The 24,898-nt window shown below is 36.6% G+C and overlaps 1 protein-coding gene and 1 long non-coding RNA gene across 3 annotated transcripts in view; one reads left to right on the top strand and one right to left on the bottom strand.

Moving 5' to 3' along the window:
• Positions 1-24,898, bottom strand: part of LOC131223503 (disease resistance protein At4g27190-like) — a 126,407-nt gene that overhangs the window by 47,719 nt on the left and 53,790 nt on the right. The gene's annotated exons all lie outside the window — the stretch shown is intronic.
• On the top strand, positions 19,359-22,285 carry LOC131223508 (uncharacterized). The gene is made up of 2 exons (XR_009160508.1): positions 19,359-19,668; positions 21,502-22,285. It is a non-coding gene; the product is annotated as an uncharacterized LOC131223508 (long non-coding RNA).

Below are 24,898 nucleotides of genomic sequence, written 5' to 3'. Positions count from 1 at the left end.
GTTTGGGTTTGGGATCGGGTTTAGGTTTGGGATCACGCATACATACATACATACATACAAACATGCATGATGATACATCCATCCATCCATGCATGCATACATACATAAACACATGCATGATGATCCATCCATCCATGATCTAACAATCCATCCATCTATCGATGCATGCATACACACATACACACACATGCGTGATGATCCATCCATCCAGTCTTCCATCCATGCATGCATACATACATACATATACACACACATAAATCCATCCATGCATGTATGCATGCATACACACATGCATAATCTGTCCATCCATGCATGCATGCATACGTTTCATCCATCCATGTGTGCATGCATACATATACACACATACATACATGTGTTTTATCATAAAACCATGCATGATGCATCCATACAAAAAAAATCAAATGAAATTATTTTTTTTACAAACAGATTTTTTTAATATTATTATAAACAAAAATAGATTTTTTTTTTTCATATTATTATAAACAACTATAAATGATTTACAGTTAATCCCAACAAAGAGTTTGAATTTCATTTGATAATACAATTGATAGTAAAGATGTAAATGATTTATAAAATGATTTGTAAAAATGTTTAAGATGCAATAAATTACAGTCTAACTGGTTGGACTTGAGACTTCTTAATTCTAAATATTTAAGATGCATTAGAGACTTTAGTATCTTTGGTTTTTCTCAATCCTTCTGTCATCCTCTGTGTCTGCAACTTGAAAGTATTTGGCCCATTCATCAGGTGTAACCTGCTGAGAACATGCCTTGGAAAAAAAAGAAAAAGAAGAACGCTAGTCTACTATCAGGTGAGACCCACATGTATGAGAAAAATAGATGGGAGTAAGATGGTTCATTGAGTGCTGTCCTTTCTAAAGTGGGCCACATGCATACTTTGCTTACTTTGGCGGGAAAGGAAATTTCACAATTCAAGCCCCACGTGTTCTTTTGGTGCCTTCTTTTATTATCCTCGATGAAGCAATCTTTTATGGGGCCCGTTTGGATGAACCACAAATTTCAATCCTTTGGCCTTATTGTGGGAATGGATTTTTTTTTCCCAATGTGCTTTTGGAGTGACGCGGAGTAGAAACCAAATTCCATGGATTATGATTTTCTATCAATTTTGATAAAAAATGACTATGAAACGTAAATAACCCAGCAGTTGTACTTTTGATTTTTTGTAAATGCTAACATCCTGTTTAGCATCTTAGATTTAGTAGTAAATGGGTATATTTCAAATGCAAGTAACTGTTTTTTTTTTTTTTTTAAAGGATAGGAAAGTCATATGTGTAACAAAAGTGACTCTATGCTTCTAATATATTAGACATATAACATGCTAATGATACTTCAATTCTATTCAATTATTCAAACTCTTTGTTGGGGTTAACTGTAAATCATTTACAACTTAAAGCCAAACAAGACAGGTTGTAAAGATGTAAATCATTTATAACTTAAACCATTAACATGCATCCAAAGCTCAGCAATCTCATGTGTTATAGTAATAAATTATTGGTCATTGTATTATTGGTTAAAATAAAATTGTTCATCTCCATTCTTTGTTCATATGGTTCTTGCTCAGTGGTGAGTAGTAATAGTCATGTGTAGAATAAACTTGCTCTCATGAAGCTTGATGATCTGAAATTGTTTCTCTGATATTCCATGATTCATCTCACTACTAGGATTCCCTATTATTATATATCATGTGGAAATGCATCCCTGATATTGATTACTGTAATACCATGGATGATATTACTAATATTACATTTGTTCTACATGATAGAAAAGAAAACCGATAAACAATCAGCACTAAAAATGAAAAGATGAAAAAAAATTGTGTTTTGATTTATATAACATGTTAAATTCATTGGCATTTTGGTTTCTCCGGTGGTTCAAAAGAATTTATTTTGTACCATCCAACAAGAATTTTCTTGAATCAGTTCACCCTGATCATAACTAGCGGAAGGAATATACCTAATTCACATTCTACATTGGCAAGCTCAACAAAAAGAATTTATTTTGTATACACCAGCAGAGACCAGCAATCCTCATTTTATCCAAAGCTCAGCTGGACCACACACAGGAAAGAGTGGGGATTATGACATCCACCGTTGAGACTTTCGTAGGGCCCACAGCGATGTTTATTTGTCACCCAACTTGTTCATAAGCTGACACAGACATAGGGAAAACACAAATATCAGCTTGATTCGAAACTTCTGCTGCCTTAAGAAGTTTTCAACAGTGGGTCTTTGATTCCCACTGTTTCCTGTGGTGGGCCCACTTGAGCACTGGATATGCTTCCATTTGGGCTCATGCCATAAAATGAGTTGAAAAATAGATGGCCTGCATGGATAAGACACACACATCGCAGTGGCCCCATAAAGTTTACTCACATGCTTAAGTTACAAAGTATGCAATCCACCTTCTCCAGCAAAGACATTTCATCAAACACATGTTGTGCACACCTTAAACATTCACAACAAATGATGAATGACAAGACTATTCTATGTCTGCATCCATTGTATACATGGTATACATCTATAGCAACCCAGGCCATCTAGATCATTGGTCCCATTGTTTACCAGACATGGCCAACGAACCCCCACTGCGGATTTACAGATCTAAAAATTAAAAACCTAAATAGAGAAATGAGTACTTGGTCGGGGAAGAGATGAAGGGCAGGGGTTGCTGGCCGCACCAGATCTGGAGATGATGCAAGTGAGGAAGAGAGAGAGAGAGAGAGAGAGAGAGAGAGAGAGAGAGAGTCGGGGGTAGGAAGAAGGAGAGAGGGGTAGGAAGAAGGAGAGAGTCACGCGGGGGCTAAGAACGAAATGTGGGAGAGAGAGAGAGAGAGAGAGAGAGAGAGGGTGGGTGGGCGGGCGGCCTGTTGAAATGGGGGGAGGGGGACCGTGGCTAGTGGTCGATGCTCTGTGGGCCCCACCATGATGTACATGTTTCATCCATTCGGTTCATCCATTTTTACAGATCATTTTAGTGCTTGATGTAAAAAATGGTAGCGATATAAATCCTAGGTGGGCCACACCACAGGACAAAATTAATGAATGGATATTCACAATTAAAATCCTCCTAAGGCCCACTGTACTGTTTATTTGACATCCAATCTGTTTATTTGGTCATAAAGACCCAGATGAAGGGAAAAAAAAATATCAACTTGATCCAAAACTTTTATGGCCCCCAAAACATTTTTAATGGTCAAAATTCATTCAACACTATTTCCTGTAATGTGGTCCACTTGAGATTGAGATATAACTCATTTTTTTTATCATCTTATAAAATGATATATAAAAATAGATGGATGACATGGATGATACGCATACATCATGGTGGGCCCCACAGAGCACTAACCACCGGCCATTGGCCAATGTCAGGGGGAGTAGCCAATCTGTTCCCCACCATAGCAAATACATGTGATTTAATCTCCATGTTTCCTACCGTATGGTCCACTTTAGCCTTCAATCTAGATGATTTTTGGTTTCATGCCCTATAATAATATTTTAAAATATATAGACGGCTTAGATAAGACATATTTTTAGGCCCTATAGGGCCCCTTATACCCTAAGCGTCCTGTGGGGCCCACTATGATTTATTCAATTTATCCACTCCATCCATCCATTTTAACATATAATTTTATTACGTAAGGTCAAAATTGAAGCCTGTAAAAATCTGAAGTGGACCACATCATAGGAAATAATATAAATTGAACGTCTACCATTGAAAATTTTTGGGAGGCCATTGAAGTTTTGGATCAAGTTGATATTTTAGTTTTCCCTTCATCCATGTATTTGTGATCTATTGAACATGTCATAGGAAGATTTCAATGGTGGAAATCATTATTCCCACTATTTCTGTGGTATGGTCCACTTGAGCTTTAGATATACTTTAATTGTGGACTCAACCACTAAGGGCCTGTTTGGATGGGTGGATTGGAAGGGATTGGATGTTTTAGGGTGGATGGCATGGATTTCAAGGTAATGATGGTGTTGTCAATGGATTGTCTTAAGATCCATGGAATTGCTATATTCCCCCGGATTGCTATATCAACTCTGTTTGGCACACTCGGCCAATCCCGGGATTAAACCTTCCCATCCCTTCCAATCCCTCGAACCAAACATGTCCCAGGCAAATTTGACCAGATTAGGGTGGATTGGATGGGATTTAAAGGTAATGATGGTGTTGTCAGTGGATTGTCTTAAGATCCATGGGATTGCTATATATCCCAGGATCAGATCACCCAGTTTGTTTGGCACGCTCGGCCAATCTAGGGATTTAACTTCCAATCCCTTCTAATCTACCTGTCCAAACGGGCCCTAAAATGATCTGGAAAAATGGATTGACGATGTGGATATCATAAACCGAGACTTTGGGCCACGAGCTTAAAAATAAAGTCAATCCATGACTTGGGTGGGCCACACCACATACTATAGTTGAGAGGGTTACCCTCCCATTAAAACATTCATAATCATTTATTGGGCCCACCTAGATGTGGTTCATAGATCCAGCCCATTCATTATATACGTGTCCCACTTGGATGAGGAGTCAGCCCAAGTTTCACACACATCCAAAACTCATGTGGGCCCCACCAATTAAATGCTTTTATATGTTTTAGGGATGTCTTCAGATAGTTTTAGATGCTATGGCTCACCTGAGTTTTGTATACGACTGATTTTTGGACTTAAATGGGACACATCAAATGCATGGTGTTGATGTTCTACATACATCATGGTGGGGCGCACACAGATTAACCTCATGGGAAGTTCCCATGAGGTGACCTTATAGTACCATTTCACTATTTAGCTAACTCCTTCATGGGTGTTACTCTAACCGTGTATGGCCCACCTTGATATATTTTATGTATATCTACACCGTCCATATATTTTTCCATCATATATTTAGGATGTGATTTCGAATCATAAGAACTCAATAATCTCAGGTGGGTCATGAAATCGCTCTTATGATGATTTTTTCACCTTTGGATTTTGCTGTTTTGATGAGGCTGTATGTTGAATTCTAGGGGTTGTAGGGTTTGATTTTGTTTTCTTGTTAAAGATTGTTCGATTCTACTAGTGGTGTTTGGAAACTAACCTTTGATATTAATTTGATTCCATTTGGGAAAAATTCTGTCTGTGTCAATGTCTTGTGTTTCTGCAAGTTCTAGGGTTTCTAGTGAGACTTATGTGTTGTATTTTACTATTTTGGAGTCATTGGAGATAATATGTGGGGGCCGACTGTGGATGGGTGGAGAGCTGGGAATGCCTTTCATGGAACAATCTCTGCCGCCTGATTGGTGGACTTGGTACAATTGGATGGATGTTGGTCGTCTTTTTTTTTTTTTGAGATTCCATTTGGCTTAAACTATATTTTAGTTCCTTTTTAATTAACAAGCAGCTTAAACTATATCTAAGCTGTGCAAGTTTACATCTCATTGCTTTGCAGACGAGTTAATAGCCGAAAAATGATAACATGAGAATGGCCTATACTAATGTATGCATTTGGTACCAATTCTTCATGTTGGCAACTCACCCACCCTGCACCTGACATACCTGTACCTCTCCAAAGGTCACACTGATTGGATGATCTTAACTGTCTGAAATTGCATTTGGATTAATTTGGACCATTTTCTTTTTGACTATCTTGAGGAACATTGAGTTGTACTATTCTTTTAAAACATCTATATGCTTCGATCTCCTTTAGTCTGCACTCTATTGTGTTGAAGGGCACATCTATTCTGTTGGGTAGAACACTTATTTTAAATCACAATGATTGGATAATCTCAACCATCTGATATTACCGTTGAATTTAGACCATTTTCTTTTTTACCAAGTTATTGAGGAACTTTGATTTGCACTCCTCTTTCTTAAACGTGTATATTTTTTATTAACCTCGAGTTAACACTCTTCTTCTTCTTCTTCTTTTCCTTTTTTCTTTTCACGTTTACATGTTTTTAATCCCACCTTGTGTATTGTAGGCCACATCCATTCAATTTGGTATAGATCCTTTTTTTTTTTCAATTTTTCTTATCAAAATACAAAATCTAGTTTTCTTTTTTAAAAAATATATTTTTTTACAATTTTTCAATTTTTTCACAATTTTGTTTAATTTCTTAATTTTTTTTTTCAAAACATCATTTTTTAAATATCACTTTTGTTATATAACTCTTTAATTTTTCTTGTCAAAATACAAAATCTAGTTTTCTTTTTTAAAATATATATTTTTTTACAATTTGTCAATTTTTTCGCAATTTTTTTTTTTTAAATTTTTTAATTTTCTTTTTCAAAATATCATTTTTTAAATATCACTTTTGTTATACAACTTTTTAATTTTTCTTGTCAAAATACAAAATCTAGTTTTCTTTTTTAAAAAATATATTTTTTTTACAATTGTCAATTTTTTCACATTTTTTTTAAAATTATTTTAATTTTCTTTTTCAAAATATCAATTTTTAAATATCACTTTTGTTATACAACTTTTTAATTTTTCTTTTCAAAATACAAAATCTAGTTTTCTTTTTTAAAAAATATATATTTTTTTACAATTTGTCAATTTTTTCACAATTTTGTTTAATTTTTTAAATTTTCTTTTTCAAAATATCATTTTTTAAATATCACTTTTATTATACAACTTTTTAATTTTTCTTTTCAAAATACAAAATCTAGTTTTCTTTTTTAAAAAATATATTTTTTTACAATTTGTCAATTTTTTCACAATTTTGTTTAATTTTTAAAATTTTCTTTTTCAAAATATCATTTTTTAAATATCACTTTTGTTATACAACTTTTTAATTTTTCTTTTCAAAATACAAAATCAAGTTTTCTTTTTTAAAATATATATATATTTTTTACAATTTGTCAATTTTTTCATAATTTTGTTTTATTTTTAAAATTTTCTTTTTCAAAATATCATTTTCTTATCGAAATTTTTTTTTTTTCAAAATTATCAACATTATTAAAAGTTCTTAATTTTTATTTCAAAATCTAGATTTTTATAAAATTACATTTTTTTTTCAAAATCTAAATTTTTTTCTTAAACATTGTTAGTTATTTTTCTAAGCTTTTTAACTTTTTTTTTTCTTTTTTTTTTTCGAAATTCTTAATTTTTTTGTTCTTAATGTTTAATTTGTGCAGGACCGTCTCTAATGCAGATGGTCTTTGACAGTCTCAAATGACCACTAAAAGACGGCTAAGGACCGTCTCTAATAGCGACGGTCTTTGACAGTCTCAAATAGAGACTGCTAAGGACTGTCCCTAATACAGACTATTTTTGACTGTCTCATAAAACCAGCAAAAGACGGCCGATGATCGTATATAATTAAGACGGTCCATGACAGTCTCAGATTACCAATACAAGATGACCAATGACCGTCTCTAATACGGACGGTCTTGGACTGTCTCAAATGACTGCATATAAGACGGTCCTTGACAGTATCAAATGGAGACAGCTAAGAACCGTCCCTAATACAGACTATTTTTGACTGTCTCAAATTACAGGAAAAGACGGCCAATGACTGTCTTTAATTGAGACGGTCCTTGTCAGTCTCAAATTACCAGTAAGAGACGGCCAATGACTGTCTCTAATACGGACGGTCTTTGACTGTCTCAAATGGCGGCATATAAGACGGTCAGAGATCGTCTCTTATTCCAGACGGTCAATGGTCGTCTTTCATCTGCAGTTAACGACGGTTTTTGACCGTCTTAAATGATTTGTGGACGTTCAAATTTTTAAGACATTATTAAGGATGGTCATTTTTTCTCATTTTTCACGTAGTGGGGGTGGGTTGGCTAAAGTAGCTCGTTCTATCCCAAAATTGTATATTTTACGTCAGGTAACTCATTCCGGATTGCGAGATACGCCCGATCTAAGGTTCGACGGTCCGGATCACTTCTGTCGTCGACCGGGCCTTTTTTGGTCCATCTTGGCCATGAAACTGTCCGCGACCCGCTCTACATCAAATGTCTTCATTCTTATTAGTTGAGGAAGAAGTCCTATGTGCATACTAGTTCAGAGGATTGACTCTCCCCTGTCTGGTCTACTGGGTAGGCTGGTTGTTTGATTTTATTTTTTTAAATTTATTTATTTATTTATTTATTTTTTTTGGGGGGGGGGGGGGGGGGGTTGTTTAGGCAGGGTGGACGAACCGTACTTTTCCTTTTTTGGTCTAGTTTTGGCTGTGTGTGGAAAGAAGAAAGGGTTGTGTCATCCTATGGCTGAGGTCCACTTCTCTTTGTGGTGCCCACCTGAATGGTGGTGTGTTCTCACCTTTCTGGTATAAATCTAACCATTCTGATTTTGGGGGCTATGATCTATCTGCAGTGCATCCTACAATTCACCTTGTTTAACTTGAGTTACATATATGCCTTATCTCCAGCCACTGCGTTCATGCTTATGCCTGTCATACTCTGCTAGGGTATCAAATAACTCCACTGATGCAAATATTCATTGATGCACTTTCCAATTGAATTATGTTTTGGTGGGCATTGTCCAGTTAAATTCTGAGGATGGCCTTTGCATGACAGGGTATCAGCTCGAATGATGTCCAAACCATTCTCCTCTCTTAACTTTCGCACAATTGCTTCAAAGAGACTGCAGAGACATTTATTACCTGCAGCAAGATGAAGCAATGGGTTAATTATCCTATGGACATAGACAAAAGAAAACATGAGCATTATTTTTTTCAAACTTAAGATAGAAGCTCATACAAGTGTTTGACAGAGCATGTGATGGACATGAAAATCCTAGAGAACCGTGTGGATATGCAAAATCATTTTTATTACATAAAAGAATACCTGAATCGAATGACAAGATATCGGGTTTTCCAGATTGACCATATGGCATGTGTCTGACACTGGATACATTACATCAAGAGCTTCACTAAGCCCATGGGCGTTACTAGGCAGCCCGTCTAGATGGCTTTACATGTGCCAACATGGCAAATTGGTATGAGATTTAAGCTGTCCATCAGGTGTTTCCCACTAGATAATGTCCTCCCCAAAATAAGGCCAGTCCATTTATTAGGTTGTCCATCAGTTGATGTGGCAAATGCAAGGACAACAAAACTTAGCCAAATTGTTTAATTCATAATATTGAATTTTTTTTTTTACGGTGATCCTGTGATAGGAAGATGAGAAGTCATTCCTATCCACCCCAAATCACACTATCGTTAAGGATTGACTCTGTCTTGCAGTTTACAACCCTTATAACAATGGAAACCAAGAGTTTTGGCCTCTGAAATGCCATGACACCAGATTACACTTCGTTGCAAGTCCTATTAATTTGCTCCTTTCATTCCTACGAAAGTGTGGCTAAGATCACCAAACACCACTGGGTAACTTTCCCTTGATTGAATTTGATACCTTCCAGACCTGGAATAGATACTAAACCAACTTTGGCATAACCCAATGCATCCCAAAGGTCCCAAGAACCCTCCATGTAACAGATGAAAATTCACAGTGGAGAAACATAATGATACTTTTAGACATAAGATGCAGCCATTTATGAGAATCATCTTTGTTTTCTAGAGTTCATCAACACTGATAAATTTTCCTTTTGCAACAAACCATCCAAAAACAGTCACCTTTCTTGGTACCCTTGGGAATTGCCAAATGTGTGCATCTAATTCATGATTGAAAGCCTTGCTGTGAAGGTCCCATTAGAACCCTACTCCCATCTCCACATATCTCTCTTCCCCGAGATAGAAACAATATTGTTTTATTATTATTGTTATTATTATTATTATTATTATTATTATTCTTGTAGTATGACATACTCCTGAATTTCTGTTTCCTGGGAAAACAAGGATTCCATCTAAATGCACCTCCTTCTAACTTAAAACAATATGCTCTCCTTAAAAACCTCCTCTCCAAGGTTGTACTGTATAAATTTCAGAAGTAATGTATACTACTCAGAGGTAAGTCTTCTTTCATTGCCCCTATGAAATTACGTAATTAACCTTTTAAATAATGAAATTACCATCAATAAGTTTATTTACCCTTCGCATGTTAGGGCCATTAAAATAATTTTCTTCTTGTATGGATGTAATTACAAATATGCCCTTTGAATACAATATTTATGAAATTTATGTTGTTGAAATTTATACACTTTCTATTTATTTTTTTCCTACTAGTGTTTGCATTTTCTTATTAGAATTGACTCTTACCGAGTCAATGCCTGAGCGGTTAATGGGGACGGACTACAAATGCATTGGCAATATGTCTACGCTGTCTCGAATCCAGCTAAGTCCCATTGTCGTAAAGAGAAAACTTTGATACTCTGGAAGAATGTGATGTTTCATACACATGCACACAGAAATTGTGATGTGGCATACAGGTAACCAGAACTGAACTGTGTAAATCAGAGCCCACTTTACATGCGTCGAGAACAAAAATTTGATGGAACTGATATGTTACCTGGCCAGTTGGTTACTTCTAAATAGAAGGTTGAAATCCAAATAGTCAACTTTCCAAATTTGGCAAACAAATGTGTATCAATACAAGGATGTAGTCTCTCCTTTTAAGTACATAGCGTTGTCATGGCGCTGTATTTTTATATTTTTTGAAAGTTTTTTGTGCTGTATAGCGGTCGGTTCTATACGATGATAGTTGTGGCCTGTTCCTTTTTGTGGAGCCCATGCAAATGATTGTACATCTTTTTTTCTTTTTTTTTGAATAAAAATAAAAATAAAAAACAAGAAGAAGGCAAGACTTATCTGAAAATCAGGGTGGAAGATGTTCTTCCAGTGGTCGGGTATCATCTGAAGATTAAGCTGCAAGTTTCAGTTGTGTTCCTACAAAGCGTCAGGCAACTGGTCGTTGCCACTTTCAGAACCTGTCTGTCAGCAAACTGGCATGCCCATAGCCATGAAGTGAATGTTTTTTTGTTCAGACTGTTATTCTTTTTTTGTTCCCTTGTGTAGCAGTATAGATGGTAGTAGATTGGGGTGGATTGTTGTGGAGTGATGTGCTGTTCTGATCTATGTCTGTCCTGTGAATGGGCTGATGTTTATAGGGACGGCTAATCTGATCATCTGTGGTATGTGGAAGGACTTCTTGAATGGGGTCTGCTGTGTGTAGGGAGGGCTATGCTATAGTAATTGAATAATAAAATAAAAATTCCAGGCAAGGTATGCTTTACCAAGGAATGCACCAAATTATTCTGTTGCATTGGCTCGCTGCAGTTTGAATGGAGCATAGATGGTAAAATGTCTTCTTTCCTATTAATTGAGGGCAGAGGTCCTATATGCATGCTAGTTCAGAGGATTGATTCTCCCCTGTTGTTGGTCTACTGGGTAGGCTTTTTTTAAAAATTTTTTGTTTTTCCTGCTTGGCTGGAAGAATTGTACTTTTCCTATTTTGGTCTGGTTTTGTCTGTGTGGTTCAGCCCTGTGAGACCTTGTGCATCGCTGTATAAAGGAAAGAGTTGTGTCATGCGATAGGTGAGGTCCTTTTTGTGGCGTCCACCTCAATGCCTTGTACAGATCTTTTAATGTTACAGGTGTTGTGCTCTCAATTTTCTTAACCAAAAAAAAAAATAATAATAATCAAACTCATCTGATTTGGGTTCTATGACCTATCTGCAGTAGGTTCTACAATTCACATGGTTTAATTTGAGTTACATATATGCCATATCTTCAACTGCTTAATTCATGCTTATGACTGTCATACTCTGCCAGGATATCAAATAACTTCACTGATGCAAATATTTATTGATGTACTTTTCGATTGAATTATCTTTGGAAATCATTGTCCTGTTAAATTCAGAGGATTGCCTTTGCATGACAGGCTATCAGCCACAATGGTGTCCTTAACCTCATCCAAGGTGGTCCAGTATAAGTTACAGAAATGTGCTGAAAACAGACTCTCCTAATGCCATTATCTTCCCAAAACCTTTTCTTGCTATCCAAAGGACGAAGGAAATGCCCTCCCATCTCGATACAACACAAAACTATATCTACAATGCAGCAGGAAAAAACTTTAAATTAAAAAAAAAAAAAAAAAACTTCTGCAACACAAAACAAGCAACCACACCATCACCGGTATCCAAAACTTCTCAAAACCAAAAGTAAAACCACCCAAACATGGCATCTAAAAGAAAAACTCATGCCATAACTCGCCATCAGCCAACCAGAGACAGCAATAGAATTTCAACCACAAAGTTGCCAAGAAATTACATACACTGCAAACCTTAGCCACCGTTTCACCTGACTGGTCTAAGAGAAAACTGCCTCTAATGTCGCTGGGGAAATTCTTCATGTTCTGCACAAATCTATATCCTTCCACACCACTTCCCATCTTTGCTAAGACATCTGCTACTGAATTGTTCTCGTGAGGCTATCCGACATTGGTTCTTTGCTCATTGGCTGGACTTGGACATGTCACTTGACTGGCTTCGTCTAGATTTCCCTGCAGCATCCTTGATCCGCTGCCATTCAGAGCTAGAATGATGAAAGACTCTTGCCTGCAATGCTCAGACTAAGGGGTCATTTGGCAGCGTGGATTGGAGGGGATTTCCCCTGGTTGTTTGGCAGCATAAAGTAACTTGGGGTTTCAAATCCAGGGGGTTTCCAATCCCCTCTTTGAGGGTTTTGTAATCCACGGTGAGAGCTTGGGTTACACCTAAAATCATTTCAATAGTTGCATGTGTAACATGTGTGTGACTATACACTATCATTCCATTGGGCACATGGCCCACGAATGATGATCAGCACCGTCCAAACATTGTCCATGTAAATCAACACCATCCAAACATTGTCCAGCACCGTCCAAACATTATCCATGTAAATCAATGATTAAAAATAGTTGGTTAGTTACTCAGACATGATCTTGTGCTTGTGGCCCATCCGAGACTTGGAATTTCATCATTTTCGGGCAAAGCACATATTTCAGCGGGGTTATCACAGCTTTTGTGTCAAAAATTACATATCTCACTAATTAGAGATATTAAAGTTGATTTAGTAATTAAATTCAAACCCCTGTAAATATACCATGGACAGTTACTTTTGGATTAAAGTTGATTCACACTCCAGGTTGCCAAACACACTAGGAGGATTGCAAATCCATGGGGTTTCTAATCCTGGGGGTTCCGAATCCAGGGGGTTCCAAATCCACTCTCCAGCAATGAAGAGGTTCCAGACTCCTGGATATGCACTGCAGCATTCGAACTCCTAGCAAAATTTCAACCTCATGGCCCAGAACTTCAGATTGGGCCAGGACCTGATGCAGAAAAACAAGAATTTTCATTTTGATCTCTCAAGCCTTCATTTTGTTGAGCTTGTCTGCTCTAGAAAATGGTGAGGGAATCATCAGAGTACCCTTTACGAATTATAAGTGAGGGAATCATCAGAGTACCCTTTATGAATTATACTCTTGCCCTTCAATGGAAAGCAATATTCACCTTAACTTTGATGGCAGCACAGAAGCTCTGGAGTCTGCTGAGGCCAAGTTGACACCATTTGGTAATGTAGACAAATATGTGGAGAAACTGGAAATACATCTTATACTAATTTTCTCTCTTCTAAGTTTCTAGCTATATTCTTTTATTTACCACAAACCAACATATGGGCGTGTCTAATATGTGGGAATTGATTTCTACATCCCACTCTTATTTATTGCAGCATCCTTTCCTTGAGTTTGGATTGCTAAATGACAGACATAAATTGGACCTATATTGCGCAAACTGAAAATCTAAGAACCTATGCATATTTGTGGGCTAAGGATCATATAATTCATATTTAATACAGACTGTTTGTTTGATCTGTGTAGCTTAGATAACAACATTCAGGATACTTGGTCACATGCAGTAATTTAAAGATTGATAGTGTTGGCTGATACTATCTATTTTGCTGGTTGGCAACACAAGATATAAGGGAATTCTCTGAAGTCGAGAGTCTTATTGTAGAATGGGCCCAAGTTCATGGGGCAATTCAGGGGACTTGCTAAGGGTTTTCTTTGATGTTTTGGGATGATTGATGGTCACCCAGTTGTATCCTTTTTACTTTCACCCTTTAAAATGCAATTGGTGTGGAGAAATCATATGTGATTGTACGGTGATCTACAGATTGTTCACACTCTTTAATTTTGGTTTTTGAATGCATTACTTGTATTATAGGATATTTGAATGATATTATTTCATTTTGGATAAATAATTGTATCACTTTTGTTAGACAATGTATAATTTAGGCCTCTTTACAATGGAGACTTACTGTGCATACTTGTTTTTTTGTAGTGTTTTCAGTTCCAAGTGTGTAATCATATCTCTTTTACCATCACTTACCCAAAATTTCCCTTGGACAACGATACATTCTCCTAATACATTCGAAATTTCCTATGCAATGCCTATATGTTTGTGTTCAAAGGGTGTGATACAGGCATTGATACCAGTAGTTGAAAACACTGGTCATGTATTGTCAATTAATGTTTACCTCCAGTTAGTGCTTTTATTTATCTATTTATCATCTGGTTTTCCGTTGTGCATGCATGTCACAAATAGGATTGTGTCTTTCATATCAAACAAGAAATAAATATCTTGAGAAAGGATGTAGAGCTATCAAGATTATCTGAGTTAAGCCATGAAGCATTTAATATCCTTAAATGTGGAAGACATGTACAAGGTACGAACCTTTCGTCTATTTGGCCCTGTTGTGGATGGAGCCAAAAATCACAGTAATAGGTGATCTTGGCTCATGATAGATTCTTGAGGACTACAATTGGTCTGTTGGTTGTTCATTTGGAGTGGGTCATTGGTGGCACTGCTTGCTCAGGGGAATGTGGGTGGTGCTGCCCCATAATGGCCTTACCCTTTTATTTTCTGGGGCTCGCCCTTCTTTGGTTTTGCGCAGCTCTGTTTACGTTTCATTGCCCAGTGGAATCTCGGGATGTTATGTTTTTTGGAATCAGAGTCACTAGAGAATGTGGTTTTTATGTGGATTTTGCTGGAGTTCTCTCTGGGTCTGTGTTGGAGGCGAGATGGTTTCTCTTTTTGACTGGTGGCGCTGTCTATTTGATGTGGTGTGATTGCAGGTTGTGGCTGAATGGCGGATGGTTTGGCGCAGGTCTAGGCTGCTGCTGAGAATTATTGTGGGTGTTTCTTGAGGCCTTTTGCAGCTGCCCGGCCTCCATAGTTTTGGGCACTTTTGGGTAGTGGTTGGTGTGGTTTAGTTTGTTGTGTTGTCTTTTTGATCCTTGGTCAGATTTCTCTTGTTATTTTGTGGATACATATAATAAGTGGGTCATGTTTGTTTTTGTGGTGCCTACCCCAAAATCAGCCGTTTTTCCATTTAACAAAATTACAGGTGGTGAGCTCTCACCTTTCTATTAAAAATAAATAAATAAATCTTCAGTACTACAAATGGGCAGTTGTCAAAAAGTCCAAGAAATGGTTGACTTTCATTGATAAAATGCCTTATTGATGGCTATGATCATATGATGGTTCTATTTTTATTGTAAGGTCTGTATAGTCTGTCCAAGATATGGTATGATGGATGAATAGTTCAGATCTTGTGTATGTGTGTGCCGCCCATGCCTTGAATTTAAGTGCTTGATAACTAACACTAAGATGCTAGCATTTAGCACTGAATAATTTCTCAAAGAAAAGCTGGGATTTGAGCAAGTTGGATCAACCAATCAATTGATTGACGTCCAATGGTTTGAGTGGGGAATTTTTAGTCAAAAGATTGGTAAGACTTTTGAAAGTAATTATTATGAATGGCCTTAGGGGGTTCGGTTGTGCTTCATACTCTTTCATCTTCTTGTGAATTGGTAGGACAGGCCTTCACCATTTTCTTTGAAAGCTTTCCTCAACGGCTAAATGATGCTGATGTTTGAACTTCTGCCATTAGGCAGTTCCAGTTTGTTCCATTCTTGCGATCTCCTGGTGTATATGCATGGTTTGTGGTGCAAGCTTCCATCATGGGAGAATGGTTCTCAAAGAACTGCAATGTGTAAAGGCTAGCTGGGTAGGCCATGTATGTGTTCATTTCTTCTTGTGATTTGGTCAGGTGTGCCTTGTCTTTCTTAACTGGCTGAATGAATGTGTTTCGTAATGTTGCTCAGATTAGCTCCTCCTCGTCGTCGTTGTTGTTGTTGTTGATGATGATGATGGTGTTGCTGCTGTCATTGCTAGGTTTTGGTCTCTCACAACTGAAGCATACGGTGTATCAAGAGAGTAGTAGCAACTTCACCACTGTTTTAGATGAAACATACCATAATTGGATTAATTATCCTTTAATAAAACAAAAAGAGGAACATTTCATGTTTTAGTTACTCTGTTTTCTTTATTTTCTTCCTCTAGATACAAATTGAAGATTGCAAATCTATTATTTAATTCAATCGTGTGAATGTTGTCCAAAGTAGAGAAAGAAGGGCTAGACCAGTATGTTTGTTTCACACTATTTAAAACTGGTGGTGACTCTTCCAACATACGTATGGCTTTGTTGTACTACAATCTGGACTGTGCAAAATCAATGACATAACTATCAATAGATCATTACCAAACCATTGCACTGATGAATTGATAAACCATTTTATTTTTCATTTGAATTTGGATCACTCACCATTTTAATTTTAACCATCCATTTGTTAGCCATTGATTGGATGATTATGACTGTTTGATTAGTGCTATTTTAATTATGTGCTCCATCCACAATGGGACCTACAATCTGCATGAGTCACCATCATTTTTTAAAATGGTGCAAAGCTAACCTAGGTGTTTAGCACAGAAAAATGCTCCCACAATCAGACTCAACGGCATTCCCTTGTTGGCACTTATTGCTATTTGTATTTCATATCCATATTTTAGCTTCACTTGAATATTGGATTTAGAAAAATAAAATAAAATTGTAGGGCAACTTACTCCATGTGATTGTTGATTACGGGCTCATGTGGGCAAATTTATGTATCCCCAAAGTGTTGTTTGTGGGTTCTTGACCAATCATCTTCTGACTATGTGAGATTTTTCTAGTTATATGCTTCAGCTAGGAAATCCTTTTCTTTTCCCTATTTTTTCTAAACATCCTTTAAAAATAAAAATAAAAATCTCCCTGTCATTTCTTTGAACTTGTAATTCTCATCCATTTTCCTTTTGCCAAATCAGAAGACCATACAATGTTAAATTTTTTTTTTTCTTTTTCCTCTTTTAGATGCAGTTGTATTCTCTGCTTTACGCGTAATGTAGAGACAACTATTGAATGACCAAAACTGTGCAGGCTACTTTAGAGGCTCACAATTCCGATAGTTATAATTTTTTCTAATTCTAACTCATAATGGGGCTTGTAATCCTCCTCTACTTTCATCCATCAATATTAATTTCTAGTAAAAGAATTCTCATGTTTGTTGAGATTGCATTCGGATGCACAATTGACTTAGAATTGTGAAACATTGATTCAATCATATATAAGATATAATTTTAGTTTCATGTTATTACATATGAGGTCCAAAATACCAATCGAACATGTTGCTGATAAATACCAATCTCTCTCTCTCTCTCTCTCTCTCTCTCTCTCTCTCTCTCTCTCTCTCTCTCTCTCTCTCTCTATATATATATATATATATATATATATATATATATTGTAAACTTTTTCCCCACAAAATGACAGCAAATTAAAAATTGATTTTGAAAATTCCGAAATATGTGTCTTAAATATGTAAGGTATGTGTGTCTTAAATTTGTACAACAATAAAAAAAGTTACCTGTAAATTATCAATCATTCGACAATGCCCAATTTCTCAAGAGAGGCAGGCACACCCTTCTTCCCCCACTAATAACAGAAGAAGATTTGAGTTCTTTAATCCGAGTATGCCCTTTGTTTATTATTTCCTCCAGAAATTTGGTGTCTTCTAAAAAGCCTTTGCCACCTTCCAACATCTGATCATTATACCCAAATCAATATCATAGTCTTCAAGAAACAGGCAGCAAATCACGAATCCTGGTTTCAGCTCACATGAAAAATGATTGTAGCGTACTTTGATAGACTGGTACGCTGTCTTCTATGCCATGTGCCTTTGATGTTGCTTGGGACAGATGTTTTTAGCTATGATAGTGCATTATTCCACAACCTGTAATTGCTTACACCTCTCAGTAGCCTCCAAGTGTTGTAATCTCAAGCGGAAGACTGTTGTATTCTTTGACAACCTCCCTTGCCAATGGTGTGCAAGGTAGGGTCATCAACCATATCGACTACTTTCTCTTCAAATAGCTTACATGATTCATCATTTGAGAGCACATCCACCTTCATGTTAACTTGGCGTGGTGCCATTGTGACCCTCTAAAACTTCCCTTTATTGCAGTGCTCTGCAATAATATCCGCCTTCTCTTTCGCCTGCTTTCTTATACCATAACATCAAATCAGAATCGGACAACCTAAGCATCTCTTGTTTTATCATGTTTCCATGCAAACATCTTGCTCTAGCCACAACACAACTTTTTCACTTTCTTCTTCATTGGTGAAGCATCCTATGCTAACCAATCTTCCTTGAGAGGAGTCTATGGGAACTTTTCAATTTTGATGAGAATTGAAAAACCACCGCTCCCATTGCCTATTCAATAACTAAAAGCATCATAAATGAAACCAGTGAGAATAAATTGTGAATTATTTTTCATGACCAATATTAACAAGTTGTTTATGGATTGAGTGGAAAAGGGATTTATGAAATTCATTCCATTCCTCTGCACATGTCTGCGATGGGTCATCCAAGGTTGCTAGATTTTGTTCACTGACAAATAGAAGTTTTGAAAAAAAAAAAAAAGGATTTTTGGTTCATGAATAAAATGCAACATGGCTGAGCTACTGAAGTATCCCAATGGAAACATATTTTTGCCATTTGAAATTGAGTGGTAAATAAACAGGGCCTAAGGAAACTAATTTACAATAATGAGTTTGTTTTGCTTCTGTAGTAGTCCAGATTCTAGCATTTCTTGCCGCTCACTGGGCCCACATGTTCGAATTCTAGCATGTGCGACCATTGATTGGGCCCGCATGCTGAATATTTTGATTATTTGAACCATCCATGTTGTTAATACGAGTCATTGTTAGAAAATTATGCTGAAGAGATGATGGTCACCATCAATATTCATGGATTTATTTAGAACTATAGGAAAGAAAATTTCCAATGGCTCACGTACAGCCCTAAGAATCAAAGTTTAGGATTGTTAATGAAGCATAATTATGGACAATAGCTTGTTTATGTGAGTTGCAAGAATATTCACAGTTCAAACCACAAGATCATCTCAGCATGTGGATTCCAGTGGATTGCGACACATGAAACAGAGGCCAAAAAAAAAAAACACTCCAACATACTTCAGGAAAATATGTAGTGCCTACCACATCTCTTGCTGGCCATTGAGTGTGAGTGGGAATCCCTGAGCATGTTTCTTTCCTAACAAATTTTAATGAGTCTGAGGGAATCAAATATTCAAATGTGCATGTGATCCCCATCCACCAGGAATGGTGAGTGCGAGGTGTTACTACACATGATATTTTGTAGAAAAAAAAAATGTCAATTGTGTTTTGTGATAAAAGTTTCTTGTCCTTCTTGGATCAATCAAAATGCCAAATATCTCTTCACATGAAAGGCCAAAATGTTTTACTTGGTAAGAGTAAATCATGAGATATTATACACCTATCAAAACAAAGAATCACAAGGTATTATATAATGTTAGTCCGTGAGATTGTATAATATGTCTAGGCTTTCAATTTTTAACAAAAGGCTTATGGTTTCAACATCCAAAATGTTGATTAGATGGGACTCAATGAGAATGGCCCATGCACCAAAAACGCCCCATTGGAAATCCTACTAATGGAATATTTAGCCATCTATTGGATAAATTAGAACTTTTGGCCACTTATTATTGATGGGTTTATGATTTTTCTGTCTGTGTGATTTTTGTTAGAGTAAAAATACAACATATATTGAGTAAAAAATAACTGTTCAATTTTCAAGTGTAAAATCTTGTTCCACGGTGGATATGGAGGAGTGCATCATAAATCATACTTTGTGGAGAGAAACGATGAGACTAGAATGTCTCAGAAGATTGGGCAATTTTGAGCACTCTAGATATGTAGTGAACAGTTATAGCTATGTGAGGCATTGATGAACATCTAAACAATAAAGAATCTTTAGTGTAGCACATGAAACATGAAGAGCCATTTGTTACTTTGAGTGAGAATGCTAAAAATCAATGTCATGGTTGTGGGGAATAGTTTGACTCTTTCCTGAGTATGGGATCTACTTTGGAATGAAACTATTTATTTAGTTTTTTTAGTTGGAAGGCAAGAAAAGAATTATATTACCATTTACATTAGGCAGAGTGAAAAAATTTATGAGAAAGGAAAATAAAAGACAAAAGATAGCAGCCTTTATGAGAAAGGAAAATGAAAGACAAAAGATGGCAGCCCATATCCCGAGCCAGGAGAGAGAGAGAGAGAGAGAGAGAGAGAGAGAGAGAGAGAGAGAGAGAGAGAGAGAGAGAGAGTACTAAATTGCCCACATCCCTTGCCAGGAAAAGAGAAGAAAGCCTATATGCAGGCCCAGTGAGAGGAGGCATCACTGCTGTTAGACAACACAGTTTAGGCCCCTGTAAAATGGAAACTTATTGTGCATACTTGTTTTTGTAGTGTTTTGAGTTCCAATTGTGTAATAATCTTTTAATATCTCTTGATGTTTCATTGAAAAGTTCCATCACTTTCCCAGACATTGATACATTCCCTGATACATGTGATATTTCCAATGCACTATCGATATATTTCTGTGTCTAAAGGGTGCGATATGGGCATAGAACACTGTCACATGTTTCTCATGGGTTTTCAATTAATGTTCATGTCCAATTTGTACTTAAAAAAGCTTTTATCATCCAGTTTTCATTGTGCATTCATGCCTCGAAGAGGATTGTGTCTTTCATGTCAAATAAGAAATTAATATCTTGAGGAAAGATGTAGTGCCATCAAGATTATCTAAGTTAAGCTATGAAGCATTAATATCCTTAAATGTGGTAGACATGTGTACATGGTTGCCATTCATCTATGAAGCATAATATCCATGATAGATTCTTGCTGACTACAAATGGATGGTAAGGAAAAAGGCCAAGCAATGGTTGACTTCATTGGTAAAATCCCTTACTGATGGCTACAATCATATGCTGGTGTTATTTTTATTGTGAGGTCTATGGTCTGTACAAGATAGGGCACTATGGATGAATAGTACAGATCCTGTGCATATGTACCCCATGCCTAGGAATTAAGTGCTTGATAACTGACGCTTAGGTACTAGCATTTAGCACTGGATAATTTTAAATGCATCAATTTGGGAGGAAAAGACGGAGATTTGAGTAAGTTGGATCAACCAATCAACTGGTTGATCTGCAGTGGCTTGAGTAGGGCATTTCTAAAGATTGGTAGGACTTATGGAAGTAATTATTGTGAATGGCCTTAGGGGGGCAGATGGTACTTCATACTCCTTATCTTCTTGTGAATTGGCAGGATGGACCTCCACCATTTTCTTTGAAAGCTTTCCTTAACATCTAAATGATGATGGCATTTGAACTTACTGCCAACAGGCAGTTCCAGGTTGTTCCATTCTCTCGGTCTCCTTGGGCTATATATATGGTTTGTGGTGTAAGCTTCTGTCATGGGAGAATAGTTCTGGAAGGCCTGCAATGTGTAAAGGCTAGCTGGGTAGGCCATGTATGTCTTCATTTCTTCTTGTCATTTGGTCAGGTGTGCCTTGTCCTTCTTAACTGGCCAAATGAATGTGTTTGGTAATGTTGTTTAAGTTAGCTCGTTGTTGTTGTTGTTGATGAAGACGACAATGATGCTGTTGCTGCTTGTATTGTCAGGTTTCGGTCTTCCACAACCGAAACATATGGTATATCAAGAGAGAAGAAGCAACTTCACCATTGTTTTAGATGAAACAAACCATAGTTTAATTAATTATCCTTTAATTAAACAAAAAAGAGGAACATTTCATATTTTATTTTCTCTATTTTCTTTCTTTTCTTCATAGAGATACAAATTGGGGATTGCAAATCAACCATTTAATTGAAGCATGACAAATGTGGCTAATGAGTTCTGTACTGCCACAAGGTAGAGAAAGAAAGGCTTGATCGGTATGTTAGTTTCACACCATTTAAAAATGGTGGTGACTCTTCCGATGTACATAAGACAGTTGTATTGCAATCCGGACCATGCAAATCAATGATGTAACTGTGGATGGATAATAACAAAACCATGGCGCCGATGAGATGGTAAACCATCTTATTTTTCATTTGAATTTGGATCACTCACTATTTTACTTTTAACCATTCATTTGTTAGCCATTGATTGGATGATTAGGATTGTTTGATCAGTGTTATCTTGGTTATATGCTCCATCCACAGTGGGAGGCACAATCTGCATGGTCTGGATGGCATCACATCAATGCCACATACAAGATGGATGAGTCACCACCAATTTTTTTAAATGTTGCGAAACTAACATAAGAGTCTAGCCCAGAAAAATGCCCCCACAATTAGACTCAACAACACTTCCTTGTTGGCTCTTATTGCTTTTTGTATTTCATATCAATATTTTAGGTTTACTTGAATATCTGATTTTACAAAAAAATAATTTGTAGGGCAAGTTAATCCATTGGCAATAACTCCTCTTAATCATGCCATGGTTGATCACGGGTTTGTGTAGGCTAATTTATGCATCCCCAACATTAAAGTGTTGTGTGGGTGCTTGACCAGTCAACTTCTGACTATGTGGGATTTTTCTAGTCATATGCCTCCGCTAGGAAATCCTTTTCTTCTCTATCTTTTTTTCTATCTTTTCTTCTTTTAAATTCAGTTGTAGTCTCTGCTTTACACATAATGTAGACACATTAGCTATTGAATGACCAAAATTGTAAGTGCTGCTTTGGAGGCCCATAATTCCAATAATTGATAATTTTTCTAATCCTAACTGATAATGGGTCTTGGTAATCCTCCTTTATTTTGATTCAGCAATGTTAGTTTCTAGTAAAAGAATTCTCATGTTTGTTGAGATTGCGTTCAGATGCACAATTGATTTAGAATTGTGAACCATTAATTCAATCAAAGAAAAGATAGAATTTTAGTAGCATGCTTCATTATTCATAACGAGGAGGTAGGCCACATTGCAGTTACATTTGAGATCTAAAAATCCAATTGAACATGTAGCTGATAAACTCCATTATCAATAACAATATGATGTGTTCCATTCTTGTTTATGTTCTCTCTCTCTCTCTCTCTCTCTCTCTCTCTCTCTCTCTCTCTCTCTCTCTTTACTTTTTATTTTTATTTTTATAATTTACGACAAATTAACAGAAAATTAAAATTTTATTTTGAAAATTCTGAAATGTGTCATAAATATGTACAACAAGAAAAAGTTACAAATATATAAATTATTAGTCAAGGCTCAACTGCTCCAGAGTGCAGGTACACTCTAATAACAAACAAGAAGATTTCAGTTCTTCAACCCAAGTATGCCCTCTGTTAATTATCTCCTCAGATATCCAGTGTCCTTTAAACAGCCTTTACCTCTTTCGTTTTTTTGTTTGTTTGTTTGTTTTTTTTTTTTTATTATCATCATTTTTTAATTTTTAATTTTTAATTTTTTTTACACGCACTCGCTCTCCACACACACTCACACCTTAATGGAATTTCACCACAATGGGTACTCGAACCCATGTGATGAAACTCTTGTGAGTCTACCACCAAGGCATGAGTGAGGACCCAGCCTTTACCTCCTTCCAACATCTGATCGTTGAATCCACGTCAATATCATAGTCTTTGGGAAACAGGGAGCAGAGCAAGAAGCCTGGTTTCAACTCAATAGGAAAATGATCGTAGCTGACTTTGATAGACTAACATGCTGTCCTCCATGGCATGCCTTTGATTTTACTTGGGGTAGACATTTTCAGCTGTCAAAGTGCATTATTTAACACCTTGTGATTGTGTACACATCTCAATACCCTTCCAAGTGTTGTAATCACGAGTGGAAGGCGGTAGTATTCTTTGACAACCTCCCTTACCAATGGAGTGCAAGGTAGGGTCGTCGCCTGCTTTATCTCTGAATAGCTTCCACAATTCATCATTTTAGAGCACATCCACCTTGATGTTAACTTGGGATGGTGTCTTCCCTTTATTGCGGTGCTCGGCAGTAATATTCACCTTCTCTTTGCTTGCTTGCTTATATCATAATGTCAAATTGGATATGGGCAACATAAACATCTCTTGCTTTCTTCTGCTTCCATATAAACATCTTGCTCTAGCCAACTTCTTTGCTTTCTTCTTCATCAGCAGTAGCCCATGCCAACCAAACTTTACCCTAGAGGAGTGCATGGCCACTTCTCAATTTTGATGAGAATTGAAAAACCACTGCTTCCATTGACTATTCAATAACAATTAGCATCATAAGTGAGTCACTGTAAGAAAATTATGCTGAACAAATGATTGTGACCATCGCTATCTGTGGATAGATTAAGAACATTGGAAAGAAAATTTCAATTGGCTCACGTTCAACTCTAAGAATCAATGATCAAGATTATTATTGAAACACAAATATGAGACAATAGCTTGTTTCTGGCAAAAGTGAGAATATTAACAGTTCGAACCATCAGATCATGTCATCATACGATCAGCAAAACAAACTCCAACATACTTTAGGAAAAGATTTAGTGCTTCTATTGCCACATCTTTGTCCATTGAGTGTGGACGGGAATTCTTGAACATGTTTCTTTCCTAACAAATTTTATGGAGGGAATCAAAGATTCAAATGTGCATATGATCCCCATCCACCAGCAATGGGCTGTGGGAGACATTAGTATACATGAGATTTTGTAGCAAAGAAGAAACGTGAGCAGTGCTATGTGATAAAA

Source organism: Magnolia sinica, chromosome 13 (genome assembly GCF_029962835.1).
Source record: "Magnolia sinica isolate HGM2019 chromosome 13, MsV1, whole genome shotgun sequence".
Lineage (NCBI taxonomy): Eukaryota > Viridiplantae > Streptophyta > Magnoliopsida > Magnoliales > Magnoliaceae > Magnolia > Magnolia sinica.
Note: the sequence above shows the minus strand (reverse complement) of the source record. Positions and strands in the feature narration are given on the sequence as shown.